The 16,286-nt window shown below is 47.0% G+C and overlaps 1 protein-coding gene across 3 annotated transcripts in view; it reads right to left on the reverse strand.

Annotated features, from left to right (window-relative positions):
* Positions 1 to 16,045, reverse strand: part of PRR23E (PRR23 family member E) — an 88,577-nt gene extending 72,532 nt beyond the window's left edge. The window contains exon 1 of one of the 3 annotated variants that reach the window (XR_013527571.1): positions 15,099 to 16,045. The gene's annotated coding sequence lies outside the window, so the exon portion shown is untranslated. Of the gene's footprint in view, positions 1 to 14,964 lie in introns of all 3 variants that reach the window. The other 2 variants (XR_013527572.1, XR_013527573.1) reach the window with 2 other exon arrangements.
* Positions 16,046 to 16,286: the final 241 nt, after the last annotated feature.

The raw sequence follows: 16,286 nt of genomic DNA on the forward strand, positions 1-16,286 counted from the left end.
TGCACACACATAAACATACAAGGACACACACATGCACACAGATCACACCTCCAGACATACACTGCCAAAAACACACAAGTGGGCACCATGAGCCAACGTTTCCTCCCCACAGGCATGTCCATGCAGGCACTCACAACACACCGTGGGCAATACAGCTCTCGTGAAGAGGCCCCTCTCCAGCCCCCAGTATCCCAGCTATATAGCATGTTCTCCCTCCTTCCTGGCTGCTTTGGGCAGCCTCCCACTCCCAGCTCCTGCTTCCAGTCTCACCTCGTCCCTGTCAGACCCCACCCCAGCAGAAGCTGAGCTCTGAAGGCCACTCACTGAGCTCCTCCCCACAGGAAGCCCCATCCTTACTCTACCTCCCAGGAGGGCAAGGCTGTGCCGGCTGCCTTCACCTGAGAAGATCCAGCTTCCCTGAGCCCCAGGTGATGTCCATCCCTGATTCACTGGTTCAGCAAATGTGTGCTGAGCCTCTGTCCTGTTGTAGAATTGCATGCCACTCGGGAACACGGGTGAACAACACAGGTGGAGAGCCCACCATCATGAGACTTTCCTTCTGACAGGGAAGACTGGCTGTGAGCAGGAGCCATGGCGGGTGAGCAGAGGACACGTGTGTGAAGCTCAGGATTGGGGAAGGCGGCCCAGAGCAGGGGAGGGACTGGGACCAGCAGACAGGAGTCGGGAGGTGGGAAGGTGGAGTGGGAAGTGGAGTGGGAAGGTCTCTCTTGAGAGGAGGTGAGGGGCCCCAGGCAGAAGGAGCACTGTGCAGACAGGAGCAAGGGGCCGCCTGCTCCATGCAGCAAGCAATGGGAGGTGGCTGAAAAGCAGGCCCGAAAGGCACAGAGGTCACTCCTGAGAGGGTGGACAGCCCACTCTGAGGGCCTGGCTTTGACCCTGAGTGAGATAGGAGCTGGAGAACAGGGAGGCCAGCAGAGGCTAGTGCATTAGCTCAGGCAAAAGCCGTTCAGTCTTGGGCCAGTGCCAGTGAGAGGAGTGTCTGGGTCCTGGGTGTGTTTCAGAGAGTGGGCCAAGAGATACTGCTGACGAGCTGGTGAGAGCAAGAGGAGATCAGGCTGCCCAGGGGCAACATCTGACATGGGAAGAGCTGGTGGAAGGAAAGTCGGAGTTCTAGAGTTCTATCTGGACATGGTTGGAGGTAGAATCAAGACCCCCAACAATACCCCCATCCCAGTCCACCTATGTGGCAAATGGGACTTTGCAGGTATGATTAAGTTATGGAGCTTGAGTTGGAGAAATTATACTGAATTATCCAGGTGACCCAATGTGATTAAAAAGTGGGTCCTTATAAAAGGGGGGCCAGAGGGTCAGAGTCAGAAAGGGACCTTTGAGGATGCTAGGCTGCTGGCTTTGAAGGAAGAGGCAGAGGCCATGAGCCAAGGATGGAGGTGGCCTCTAAAAGCTCCTCCTCCCCGCAGAATAACCACCTGCCAATACCCCGACACCATGACTTCTGACCTCCAGAACAATGAAAGAACACATCTGTTTTGCTTCAGCAAAAGTCTGTGGTCATTTGTCACAGCAGCGAGAGGAAACTCATGCAGGCATGTGCAATGGGAGCTGTTAGGAGACAGCTGTGTGCAGAAGTCTTGAGGGACAGTGGCAGGCTGAGATTTGGGGGTCGGCCTCTAGAAGGTATGTGAAACTCTGACGCTGAGCAAGGCAACCCTGTAAGAGATACAAGAAAAGGACCTGCCTGAACCCTGGGAGCCCCTGAGTTAGAGGTCAGGGAGAGGAGATAAACCAGAAGAGGAAGGTTTCTCTAGAAGCCAAGAAAGTGCTTCAAAATGGAAGAAGCGGATAAACAGCTGTGACAGGTTCATGCAGTGGAAAGCCACTCCACAGTAAGAAGGGATTAGCTGTTGATACAAGCTGCATCGCCAGTGAATCTCACAACCTTCGTGCTGACAAAAGAAGCTTTTCACAAAAGAACACAAGCCATAGGATTCCACTTATATGCAATTCTAGAAGATGCAAAATAATCTTAGTGACAGAGAACAGATCTTTGGTTGCTCTGGGCTGTGGTTTTGGGTGGGAACTGATTGCAGGCGGGCTCCAGGGGACTTTCTGGGCTGGTGTGAGTGTTCTGTAGCTTGATGTAGTGGTCATTACAAGTATGAGTGCATTTGTAAAAACTCATTAAGTTGTACATTTTCAATGGGTGCATTTTACCATGTAAAAATTGTACCTCAATAAAGCCAATTTAAGAAAAACAGCAGAGAACAGTGATCACGTCAACTCCTATAGGCAGGTAAGTAGGATGGGACTGAGAATTGCTAACCTTGCGGTGCCTTCAGTGGGCCTAGGCCAGAGGGGGTGGCTAAAGAGCCCCAGTGTGGATCACAATGGTCTAAGATGATCAGGGCACTCTATCATGTTGACCTGCAGTTGGAAACGTGGCAGGCTTGTGACCCAGCTGTGGCCACTGCCTGGGGAAGTCTGCTGGAGGTCTCAGGGAAAGAGAGCTTCTCCCCCAGCACAACACACAATGACACAGGCAGACCTTCGCACCCACCCTCTGTCTCCCTGCGGGAGTAGGGGGGTATGTTGTCACAGGAGTGTGGGAGGCTTGGAGCTACAGCCAGCATTCCCCCAACCATGGAGGGAAGGCAGGAGAAGGCAGAGACACTCACATGCACCCTGGCTTTTTTGGGGGGAGGGCGTAGAGTCTGGCTCTGTCACCCAAGCTGGAGTGCAGTGGCAAAATCTCGGCTCACTGCAACCTCCGCCCCCTGGGTTCAAGGGATCCTCCCACCTCAGTCTCTCAAGTAGCTGGGGTTACAAGCATGTGCCACCATACCAGGCTAATTTTTGTGTTTTTAGTGGAAATGGAGGTCTCCCCATGTTGGCCAGGCTGATCTCAAACTCCTGGCCTCAAGCGTTCTGCCCACCTCTCCCCTACACAGTGCTGGGATTATAGACATGAGCCACCACACCCAGCACATGCGCTCTGGTTTTGTCAGCTCTCTGAAGCCACCAGGGCTGCTTACTCTCCATACCCCACCCAGACACCCAGAGCCCAGAAAGCCAACCCCTGCAGACTCCAGCCAGCTTGGCTGCCTCTCAGCGACACTGGCCAGAGCAGGTGCTGGAGAGAGATTGGAGGGAAGTAAAAGAGTCTTGGATGTTGGTTCCCATCCCTCCCTGCTCTGAGCACTCTTATCCAGAGTGCTGCACCCCTTCCTCCCAGTGGCACCTTCTGTCTGGGGCCCCTCCCCTGAGCTCTGGCAACAGTTTCCTTCCCTAGACCTTCAGGCCTAGAGTGGCAACAGCTCGCAGCATTGCTAACTTCTGGGTACCTCCATGTCCCTTGTGAGTCCTTGGGACCCTGCCTAGGCCTCTGTAAGCAGTCCCTTCACTCGGGTCCACGCAACTGCCAGGCTCCCAATTTATAGCTATTACACAACCATCAAATATGCCTACACTTGAGCACACTGCTGGTCAGCCGGAAGCACTCCTGACAGGCTGACCGGGCAAGCCCACCACCAGTGGGGTACAGACAGCCAAGTAGATAATTATATGATCACAAATACACATCACTAAAGGTGAGCCCCAGAGTGGCCTTGTCAGAAGCTGACATATCCCTGGGTTCAGCACTTATGGGAGCCAATGCAATCTACTTGGAATTAAGGCCATTTCAATGGAAACTTCTGTCTCTTGCAACCAAAATATCCTAATAGTAGTCTTAAAAAGGAAGACCTCGACATATCAACATATGCAGTTTTACTCTTGAATCGGCAGCCAGAAACATAAGGGTTAGAATGCACCCAAAAAGCTGAAATTAGTTAAGCTAAGAACAGAATATATGACCTTTCTAAAACCTGGAAGTACATAAAAATCTGGTGAAATGGCAGTAGAGTCTGAAGGGGGCAAAAAGCAGAAAACCAGAAAAGATAAGAGAAGAAAGCTTGAAATTAGTGACTACTATAGGTATTTCGTTTAATAGTAATTCTAAAGCAAGCCCATTAAAGTCCATCTTTTCATACTGCGTAAAACAAAATCAAACTGAATACTACGCATAAGAGACGTTCTAAAGCAAAGTTCTAAAAAAATCAAAGTATACCAGAATATGGCTTGTCACAGTGGCTCACACCCATAATTTCAGCATTTGGGAGGCCGAGGTTGGTGGATCACTTGAGGTCAGGAGTTCGAGACCAGCCTACCAACGTGGTGAAACTCTGTCTCTACTAAAAATATAAAAATTAGTCAGGCAGGGTGGTGGACACCTGTAATCTCAGATACTTCAGAGGCTGAGGCAGGAGAATCACTTAAACTTGGGAGGCGGAGGTTGCAGTGAGCTGGGATCACGCCACTGCACTCTAGCATGAGTGACAACAGAGTGAGACTCTGTCTCAAAAAAAAAATAGTATACCAGAATATAAAATCAGAAAGAGAGAATGGGCCAAATATTAATTTCAGATTCAGTAGCATATAAGACAAAAAGCATTGCATGGGATAAGGAGAACTAAACTGTCATGACATTTTATGTACCAAGTTACTCTGCATTTAAATATAGAAAGTAAAAACCCTCAGAAATATGAGTGAGTTTGGTCAACATACTCTTCCAATTGAGGATTGTAATTGATTTCTCACAATCTTGATAGACCAAATAGGTAAAAATAGCAGGCAGTAAATATTCTGAATATATTATTAATAACATTGTGTTTGAGTGTGTATGTACATATGAAGAGAGAAAGAGAGAAGGGCAAGTATGAATATACAAAATAAAACCTTGAATAGTATGAACAAAAACATGCCCTCCTTTGCAACATCCCTGGAATACACTGGTCAAATAATCAACCACCAGAAAAAAATATCTACACAAAATCTACCAACAGAGGGCAAAGGCAGAGAGAATTGTGAAGACTGTGAAGACCGCATGCTCTGACCCCAGTGCAATTCAACTAAAAATTAGCAGGGAACGCTTTTGTTTTTAACTATAAAAGTTTCCAAAAAAGATCTTTCAGAAAGGTACAAAGAAGACTTGGATCAATAGAGACATGTGTCTTATCCTTGTGTGACAAGACTTAATCTTAATATAAATAACACTTACATAAATTCAGCCCAAACTGACCTCTCAAGATAATACAATTTAATTCCAAATACAAATGAGCAAAATCTACCAGGAAGACTTCATTTGCGAATGAACAGGGAAATAGTGAAAAGAAGTCAATGGAGGAGATGTTTGTCCTGGCAGATATGAAAACATGTCAGGAAGCTATCTATCACACACAAAACAGCGCTGGCAGCGCCGAACCGGAACGCCAGGAAACGTGCAGCCAGCCCTGCACACACGCTCCTTGGTGACCAGGGCACTGCTCCGGGTGGGGGTGAGAAAAGATGGTTTTGTTCCAATGCCACTGAATTAAAATGAAACACATTCCAGAACAAGGAAAAATTAACTTAAAAATAAGCCCATCCTAACCCTTATCTGGAGTGGCTGCACCCCTCCCCGCCTCACTTATAAATGAGGATACATAAATCTTGATGTGGGGAATGCCTTCCAAAAGAAAGAAGAGAAAAACACCAAGGAAAAGAGTAACAAATTTGACTACTTAAACATCTGAAACTTCCATGGGTCTAAACAGATGGGAGAAATGATATGAAAATGTAAAATGAAGTGAAAAACAGCTAATGAATTTGGGAAAATAATTGCAATCTATGTACCCAGGAAAAGGGTTAATATCCTTGGCATATAAATAACCAAGGAAATGTTAACACACAAATCAAAAAATGAGCAAAGACTACGAACAGACAATTTTCAATAGAAGAAATACAAATACCAAAAGGCATTTGAAAAAATGTTCAGCCTCATTAGTATTCATGTACATGCAAATTAAAACAACAAGCTACCATTTTTCACCTATAAAATTGGCACTTCATTATTACTATTATTATATTCAGTGTTAGCAAGAGGACGGGAACATGGGCATTTATACTTTCTTGCTGGAAACAATGTAGTATCGCTTTTTAGATGGCAATTTCATTTTCCATATTCATTTTGCATACCTTTTGACCCACCTGTTCTTGTAGAAATTTGTCCTAAGAAAAGAATTAGCTACAGGGCTGTTTATTGCAGTGTTTTTTGTAAGGGCGAAAAAAGAAACCTAAATGTCAGCAAATAGGCAATCACTTGTATAAATCATGTATTTTTATACAATGGAATTCTATGCAGCCATCAATAATAGCGTTATACAATTACATATATCAACATTGCATTGTTAAGTGAAAAGAGCAAGTGATAACATAACATATGCCAAAAAATCAATTTTTATAAGAAAAGTAAGAAAGAAGGGACAGTAAAATACTAGCGTTGATTACCCATGGTTGGTGAGATCCTGGGTGACTTTCATTTCCTACCTGGTGGTTATTTTCATTTAGAAATTCTTCTGCAATAAACATACATTAATCGTGAAATAAAAATAAGTGTTTTAAAGAGTGAATAAGGGATTAAATAAATTATAATACAATCCCACGGTCACAAATGAACAGCCAGTAAAATTTTGGTGGCAGAATTATATTCACTGACATGAAAAGATGGTCGTTGTACTCTGTTAAATGAAAACAGCACATTACCAAATAGTGTGTGCATTATCATCTCTTTTTTTGTTTGAAAATGAAAAATACATCTATTTATATGTATAGAAAAATGACAAAAGATTATAAAATGAAATATTAGGAACAGTTATCTCTGGATGGTGCAATGGAGTGATTTTTGTTTTTCTTTGTGCATTTCTGCATTGTCCAGGTTTTCTGCAGCTATAACGCATTAATTTTATAATTAGACATTATTTTTTTTTAGAAAGAATCTCACTCTGTCACCCAGACTGAAGTACAGTGATGTGGTCTCATCTCACTGCAACCTCTGCCTCCTGGGTTCAAGTGATTCTCCTTCCTCAGTCTCCTGAGTACCTTGGATTACAGGCATGTGCCACCACACCAAGATAATTTTTGTACTTTTAGTAGAGATGGGGTTTCACCATGTTGCCCAGGCTGGTCTTGAATTCCTGACCTCAGGTGATCCCCCACCTCGACCTCCCAAAATGCTGGGATAACAGGTGTGAGTCACCATGCCTGGACAAAATTACATATAAATTTAAGAAAATGTTCACACCCTTGCATCCCATAGTTCTACTTCTAAGATTTTTGTCCTGGGGAAATAACGCATTCCTATGCTTCTCACTCAGGTGGATATTGTCCCCCAGGGGAACTGGCCATGTCTGGGCATTTCTGGTTGTCACACTGAGGGTGAAGCCACTACTGGTATTTAGTGCATACTGGCCAAGGATGCTGCTAAACCTCCTACAGTGCACTGGACAGCCCCACAACAAAAGCCATCTGGCCCCAGATATCAGCACTGCTGAGGCTGAGACCACCTTGAACCATCATTTCCTCTTCTGCTTCTTAAAGAACAAAACATCTGCCCTGCTGTGCAGTTACATTCAGAAAAGCTGAGAAGCTGAAGTCTCCTAAAAAGAATGTCCAAGCTTGACCTTCATCCACAAAGAGCCTCCAAGGAACTCTTCCAGAGCAGAGAAAGGGCAGGACCCGAGTCCTCAATGACATGGCGGCTGAACTAACCAGCCTAAAACAGCTCTGTCCTTTGACTTCTCTTCATGCAAAGTCGTAAGTTCTTGTATTGTTTAAACCACAGGAGCTGGAGTCCTGTTACTTGCAGCCTATCACATAACAGGAGTCAAACCATGAGAATGAAGGTGAGACCCAGGAAACTCGTGAGGGTAAAATAAAATAACATAAAAGCCTTCTAAAACCAAGTGCAAAGGAGCGAGAGCGAGGGCAAGGGCCAGTTTTCTCCAGCCTGATGGACTCCTCAGCTGCATCTGCCTCTGCTTGGGACCAGCAGGTTTCAAACTATGCTCTGTGGGGCCTCCTTCCCTCTGTTCCAAATATTCTTTCCTTCTTATGCTGGTTGGAGACCTGCCCCTCCCTCAACCCAACTCAAAGGCCCCTTCATCCAGGATGCCTGCTTGATGCCTGATTCTTTACTCCCTCTTTGTGGGAGAGAGGGAGAGTGCCTTCACCTGTACGGGGACGGCTGCAGCACATGAAGTGAAAACACGATATTGGCATTTTTATTTTTATGTGGAAGTGTAAATACCATAGTCCCTTCTTATATGCAGGTGTTGCTTTCCATGGTTTTGTTACATGTGATATTTGCCATCCAAAAATATTGTTACATATTTTCAGAGAGAGAGAGAGAAGCCACATTCACATTACTTTTATTAGAGTATATTGCTATAATTGTTCAATTTTATTATTAGTCATTATTGTTAATCTCTTACTGTGTATAATGTATAAATTAAAATTTACCATGGGAATGTATGTGTAGGAAAAAACATAGTGTACATAGGGTTTGGTACTATCTGTGGTTTCAGGCACTCACTGGGGTCTTGGAAAGCATCCCCCATGGATAAGGAAGGGACTACAGTGGGGCTAAAAGGGTGGAATGGATGCTGAGGCATCCAAGAAGTGGACTGTGCTGGGAGGTGCACGCACCAACAGCCCTGCTCCAGCCCTTCGTGCTCTCCTCCATGTGGCTGGGAGGCTGGAAGCCTGCAGACTATTTTCCGGGCTTTTACAAGCCGGCTGCTCACTAGGAAGGAGAATGGAAGGAAGTGGCGGCGGCAGCAGCTGCAGCAGTCACAGACCTGTCCCCCACAGTGGATGAGCTCCTCAAAGGTAAAGGATTTATCTTCCATGTCTGTATTCTTCTCATCCTCTCCTCTTTACCATTACCCCACCCTGCCTCCCTCCACACACAGCATAAGCACAGCTGTTGGCATATAGTAGACATCTTAAAATAGACAACTAAGTGATTAATATGGAAGAGTGCATGCTTTGTTTACGGGACTGTAAATTGCTATGCCATTCTAAATGTTATTTTGGCAGTAGCTACCAAAATATTAAATCTACATTCCCTTGACCCAGCAATTCCATCACTAGGAATCTTTCTATTTGCACATCCATAGGGGATGTATGTACAAACATGTTCCCTGAGCCAGACCTCAGCATGGCTGTCTCCTTGTCAGTTATATATTAGTTCCAATGTTACCTCTTTGAGGAGCCTTCCCTGACCATCCTAAAAGGAATGACCCCTGACTCTGTCACACTATGTAGCAGTCTGTATCCAGTCAGGAAATAAGGATGCTGTAGGTAAAACGAGGAACAGGGATTTTTTTTATTGTTGTTGTTGCTTTTGAAACAGTCTTGCTCTGTCATCCAGGCTAGAGTGTGGTGGTGTGATCATAGCTCACTGCAGCCTCAACCTCCCAGGCTTAAGAGATCCTCCCACCTCAGCCTCCCAAGTAGCTGGGACTACAGGTGTGTACCACCATGCCTGGCTAACTTTATGTAGTTTTTGTACAGATGGGGCCTCGCTATATTGCCCAGGCTGATCCTAAACTCCTCGATTCAGGCAATCCTTCCTGTCTCAGCCTCCCAAAGTGCTGAGAATACAGGTGTCAGCCACTCTACCTGGCCAGGAACAAGGATTTATATAGAAAATTCCCTACAAAAGCACTGGAAAGGTTGGGTTCAAAAAAGGGAAAAGGTAAGTTTACCCAATTACTTATAATGACAGGGAGAGTCTACCACCCAGGGGTGGAGGGAAAGGGAAAGTGGGGCTCCCTGGGCCCATGATGGCTGACTGCTTCAGCTGCCGCAGGATTTGCTGCTGCTGTTGCTGTGTGTTCATCCCCTCCACCACCTCTGTGTGGGAGGCAGGGTCCACACCACCCTGGACACAAGGATCCAGGGCCCATGAGCATGGTGCTGCAGAGCCCACTGCTACAGTGCCCTTCCAATTCCATGGACAGTTCCAGTGGCCCATATAACCTGGCAAGCTGGGCTGGAGCCCAGGAGCTGTGTCTGTGGCCCCACGCTACATCTGCTGCTGCCCATCTCCATTCTATTCTCCTTCCAGAGCCTTCCATTTGCTGAAGCTAACAAAGAGCCAGCTCACAAGAGACCCCAGAAACAGAGTTAGCAGACTTCCATCCTCCCAGCCACATGAAGGGCCAGAGTGGGGCTGACGTCTACAGTTGAGTCACCATCATGGTCCCCACCCTCAGCACCATGCCATTCTCACCTTTGACCCACCTTCACACTTCCATACAAAAGCAGCAAAGACAGCAGCATGCTTACAACAATTCCTTGCACAAAGGAAGACATTCCTGCCCCTGGATGGAAAAGGGGGTCAGATCATCTTTAGGTGGCCTTCCAGCTCAGTCACCATCCAACTCGAATGTTCTTTGGCGCAAGGCTAATTTTAAAGTTAGACATCACAAACATGCCTTATATAAAAGAGCAGGGGACAAAGAAATAACTTGTACATATATGTGAATAAAGACATAGTGAGCGAAGGAAAATGGCATGACCATCCGTGATGCTGTACCTGACTGTGCAGCCAGAGTGACCTTTCATCACCTCCTCCTCCTGCTATCTGTTTCAAGCTCCCTTTCATTTCAGCCAGCCCTTCTGTTCTGGTTCTTTATTGATGGGGTGACCCCCATTCCTTCCTGAAGGATTTGCACTTTCTATGGCCCTGATGTTATTGGGTTGCTGTAGTCTTCCACTAACTTTTATTACACAGACATAGAATTACTAAGAAGTCCTCTAGAGAGTGTCCTCAGTTCCAACATGAGCTTCTCCGTTGTATGCAGCAGTATATCTACTTCCCCTTGAAGAGCAGGACCAATCATCTCAGCCAATAGAAAAGTCCACTTCTTTGCCTGTTGACTCAGAGGCATAAAGAGCTCATCACCCCAGGGGTGGCCTCGACTTCCAGTCCATTGGAACCACTGTTGTGGCTCTTGCTGGAAACATTTCTCCCTTGGGAAAAATTGTGGAGATGAAAAGTGACAGTTTCACAAACACGTGCCTGGACCTGGAGGAGCTGTTCCCATATCTACTCTTCATTTCTGGACCCATGATTCTGCCTGGGGGAAAAGCAGCACCATTGATTGCACACAGGTTCAAAGCACCAACCAGAACCTGTGGGACAACACCCTGCCTTTGCAGGGTGAATTCTTCTTGCTGGCCCACAGTTAAGTCTTCAGTGCACAATTCCCATAGTCTACATTAGGCACTGGCAAACTTTGGCCCATGGGCAAATCTGGCCTCTTGTCTGTTTTTGTAAATAAAGTTTTATTGACACACAGCCAGGCCCATTCTCTTCTACATCATCACTTGCCACTTTCACACTATGACAGCAAAGTTGTACGAGACTGTATGGCCCATAAGGCCTAAAATACTAAAATTTACTATCTGGCCCTTTGCAAAAAGTTTGCTGACCATTGATCCTTAATCTCAGCTGATTCTGGGTAACAATATAGGTAGCAAACCAATAAAATCTATAGCTGTGAGTCCATTGTTGCACATATTTTGCATAAAATATGTCCCTCGGCCAGAAGAAATGTTCAGGATACCACATGGTGAATAAAGCATTTTTCTAAGTCTGCAGTTAATATGGTTGGCAGAGTCTTGCAAGCAGAGATGGCAAATCCATCTCCAGAAGAAGTATCTATTTCATTGAGGATGATATATAGAGCCCTACATGGTTAATCTGCCAGCAGGTGACTAGCCAGTCCCCACACAGCATGGTGCCACATCCATGATTTAATGCTGGTCTTTTTTGTTGATAGATTGAGCATTTACCAGCAGCAATAGCCAGATCTGCACCAGTGAGGAAAGTCCATTTGCCTGATGCATGTATAGCTTTCTTATTTAGTGCCTCCGTGAGAAAAAGCTGGAGCCTGCAGAAAGAGGTCGGCTGACATTGACAGAACATGTCACATTCCTGATGACCAGGATCCCCTTCTCCTTTTGGAAAGCAATTACATGGGAAACATAAACATTCCCACAATCTTTGTGCCTCTTTTGAGATTTCCGCCCACACATCTCTTCCCCAAAGCTCCTGGCCACTAGTCCTAAAATCTTATTCTTTCCAAGTCCCAAAGCATTAGCCACTGCCATGAGTAAGTATAGATTCCTACCTCTGACCACACCTCTATCCAATCAATGGGACAGTTTCTGGGATGTGCTACAGCCCTCCAGTTCTGGTGGTACTGCCATATCGAGCAGAAGTACTTGTAAAGCAGGGACAAGTTTTCTCTTCCTCCAGCAACTAGTCATAGGAAAACCCAATGAAGCCCTAAATTGTCTTCTCCTGAGCCAAATTCCAGACTTGCTTCCTGAGCATACTGGGCTCTGAGGCAAGGAGGGGCATCAGGGTAAATCTTGAGAAGAATTGGCATCTTTTTGCAAAACTGACCCATGTGAGCTCACTACAGGGTTTTCAAGAAAGGGAAGAATCATCTCTCCAGACAGGAAGAAAAGCTGTTTTTCAGACTCATCTGCGTTCACTAACATGCCCCTGTTCTAACTCTCAGATTTCCTCTCCTTTCCCATCGGTGCCCTGGCATCTCCACAACAGACCTTTCATGGCTGGGAATTCAATTTATGCTGTAACTCTGCAACCCCATCACTGAATTTGGAATCTTATTTTCAGCTCTATCAGCCCTGTAGCTACAAAGGAGAGAGATTGTTTCAGGAACATCACAGAAGCTCACTAATTCTTTGACCACATTATGAGATTTAAAAACCCCGAGTGTGTCATTTTGTTTCTGTAAGCCTCCCTCTGCAGTCAGATGCAGTCAGTTGCAGAATTCTTATAGTCATCACTCCCCTGTCTAGCCAGTCACAACGGCAGAGTAGCTTCCCAAAGCACCGCCTTCAGTTAGGACTCCCTCCCAGGAAATCATGTCCATTATCTGAACGTCACTTGATGATGCCTTTATTTACTTACAGATTACTTCCTCAACCTCTGAGAGAATGTAAGCGCTTTGAGAATAATGGCCCATCTGTAATTTCTAGCCCAAGGTAGTACCAGGTATACAGTAAGAACTACATAAATGCAGAAGTCCACCCTAAGCTGATTCATGGAGGAAAATGTGTGTATGGGCTCACATGACCAGGGGGACACAGAGAAGCCCACTTAGTGTCTGCTGGAACCAGAGTCTGAGAAGCCCAGGGCACTCTTCTGAACACCCTCTCTCACCTCTGCTGTTCACACAAGGTGGGAGGAAAGCCTACTGGCAGCCTTGGGGGCCCTTCTGACAAAACGGAGCTCACCTCCACATGGAGCGTTTCAGGCGGGACTCTGACTGACCCAGCTCAAGCCACACAACCCTCCTTGAAGCAGTAGGTTAAGCCACATCTGAGTCAGAGGCCCACCCTTCTGACAGAGTCAGAGTCAGAGACCAGGGCCCAGGGCCCACAGAACCTGACGGAATATGGCTGACAGTGCCCTAAGATGGGGCTCCTGCTTCATTAGAAGAGAAGTTACTGAGTGCACACATGCGCACAACACACACAGACACACGTACAACACATGCACATGCATGCACACAACACATGAGCATACAGGCACACAATATGCACGCATACAACACACATACAACACTCACACAAAGAAACGTATCTTTTCCTAAAAAGGAAGAATTGGAAATAATCTATTCTTCAATCAGATAATTGTTAAAAATTAATAGCACATTATTAAGCATGTGATGAAGATATATTGAGATTAAGAAATATCTTAGAAGCATTTTATCAACAGAAAAAAATCAAATTATAGAATAACTGTATAATATCCCATTTATTTTTGAACTACCATTAAATGTATATATGTATGTGCATTTTTAAAAAAGGCCAGCACAAAAACAGAAATCCTTAAAAAAAAAAAAAACTATTAGGAAAGGGAGTAGCAAACCACAGAAGGCTTTTGTTTGTAACTTCTCTACGGCATTATTTGGCACAGTGAGAAGCATTTGGATCTTGTTTTTAAACATAAAATGCTTCTCAAGGCAGTGGAGGCTGGTCTCAGCATCCCCTTCCCTGGGTCAGGGCACTCCCTGGGCTGCCCAAGCCGCTTCTCCCCTCCCTTTCCTCCTCTCACTCCTCCCTCTCCCTGGCAACTGGCATCCTCCTCCTTCCTCTGGGAGAAGAGGAGCACATTTCTTCTGTTCCTGCACTGACTGCAGAGGTCTGGGTTCACTGTTCTTCCAATAGAAAGCAGACAATTGGCTTTTTTTCTAGCTCCTAAAATCAACCTCAATAAGAAGACAAGATTATGGCTTGTGCTGGCATGGCCTTGAGGCATTTGCTCCACCCAGGGTTCTCTGGGCAACCTGCAGTCTGTCCAGCCTTAAGGCATGTCACCCCCAGTGCAACAGGAGGGGTATCTAGGGGATGCTCCTTCCTCAGGGAAGGGGCCTAGGAGGGACACTGGACCTTCTGAAGCCTCTGTGGAAGGGGAGGGCAAGAAGAGGTCAGGGTGGAACTGCCTGGAACTGAGTAGAGACTCTGGATATCCCAACCTCAGCCTGAACATCCAACTTCTGCAGAAACGGAGGACTGCGAAGAAAAGAAAACTGCCCAAAGACACAGGGCTGGCGCATGACAAAGCTCATGAGAGACATTTTCAAAACAACCACCAGGCCCTGTTGCTGTGCTTGAAGCCCTGAACCCCCACAGCCTCCCCTCACAGCCAAGCCCCTCTCTGATCTGCCTGGCTGAGCTGCACCTGTGTTCATGCTAGAGCACCTCACCACTGGCCCCTGACCCCACATCCATCCCTCCATCCACAGCCTGGGATCCCCTCCCCAGCACCCCCTGCTCCCCTGGCTTTTGGAGGCTCAGCTGAAACATCAGCTTCTCCAGGGCCCCCAGGCCACGCCCCACCCCCAGTACCCTGCCTCCTGTCTTCACAACCCTTATGCTCTCAGATGGCTCCTTGCCTACCGTCTTCCCACCAGGCTGTCTGTCTGCTTCCTGAGGGCTTTACTTCCTGCCCCTAGGACACGGGCCAGTGCATGACAGGTGCTTAATCATTGTTTGTGGCATTTGTGAATGGACTCAACCCACCTTGGTTCAGCCCACAGGACTCTCTGGCACTCCCGAGTTCTGGGCTGAAGAGCTGGGACCCAGTTTCAGTGGACCTTGTACAGGTGAGAGCACTGAGGCCCAGAGATGGGTGACTTCCCAAGGCCCCAACTCACCAGGCTGTCAGCAAATGCATAGAGCCATCACATCAGCTTGACTCTGAGCATGGGCTCTGGACTAAACTCCTGGGTCCACAGCCTGGCTCTGCTTCTCTCTGACTTCAGGACATTCGGGGGTCCACTCAGCTCCCCTGCCTGGCATGCACCTCAGGGCTGGCATGTGAGTTGGATGGGTTGACGTATCCGAAATGCATGGACCCACCTGGTGCGAAGATACACGGCTGTGCAGGGCCAGCTATCTGGGGGCAGTACTGGAACCTGGATGGGTTGGCTCCAATCCAGGGTCTTCCTCTTCTCCTTTGCCCACCAGCAAGGTTCTGGCCTGGAGATGTGCTCAGCTGGGTGAAACCTCTTACAGTTAATAAGCAAAGTAGCCAAAGGTGGATCCCCAGTCTTATTTCAGAGGGCTGATCTTTACCTTGGAGGCAGCTGGTGGTGGTGGGCAGCACTAGGGGATTTAAGCTGGAGATCAGGTGTGTGCTTTTCCAAGCTTCCTTGGGAGAGGTGGATGGGAGGGGGTATGCCAGAGCAGGGCTGCAGTCAGATGTCCAGGCTGGTTTCGCAGCTCACATAAAGCTCCTCCCCAGGAAGGCCACTCCAACATCATGAGACTGCTCTTCTTCTCCTGGCAGGGACCAGCCTGCACCCTGTCCCTCCTCTCTTCCCACCAGAGCCAGGACGGACATAACACAGGAATCAGGAGGACTTGATGAGCCCCAGGAATGGACACCTGTCCTTTCCACCAGCCCCATCTCCCCTAAAATGCCCCTTCACTCTCAGCCCGGTGGCTCAAGTCAAGCTTCTTCTGTCCCCTTGGTCACGAGTCATAATTCAAGGGTGGGTACAGGACCCACACTCATCCCCGGGAATGCTTCTCTCAATCGCTGCACAGAGGAGACTCTCCTCCTACTCTCCTGTGCTCCTGGAGCTGCCGACACCAACTCAGCGGCAACACGGGAGAGGAGGGGCAGTGCTGAGCCGTGCGGGAGATGTGTGCTCAGCAGCACCTGTTCAGCACCGGAACGTCTTTGCAGCCTGCAGTCTGACAACATCTACCCTTGGATTGTAAAAAACTCAAACCAATATGAATAACTCTTTCTTCTTAAATAGCTTTGAGGTAGATTTCTGTCTTGCCAGAAAGCTGCCCCTTGAGTGTGGCGTCTTCCCACCAACTCCGTCTGACTG

Source organism: Callithrix jacchus, chromosome 15 (genome assembly GCF_049354715.1).
Source record: "Callithrix jacchus isolate 240 chromosome 15, calJac240_pri, whole genome shotgun sequence".
Classification (NCBI taxonomy): Eukaryota; Metazoa; Chordata; class Mammalia; order Primates; family Cebidae; genus Callithrix; species Callithrix jacchus.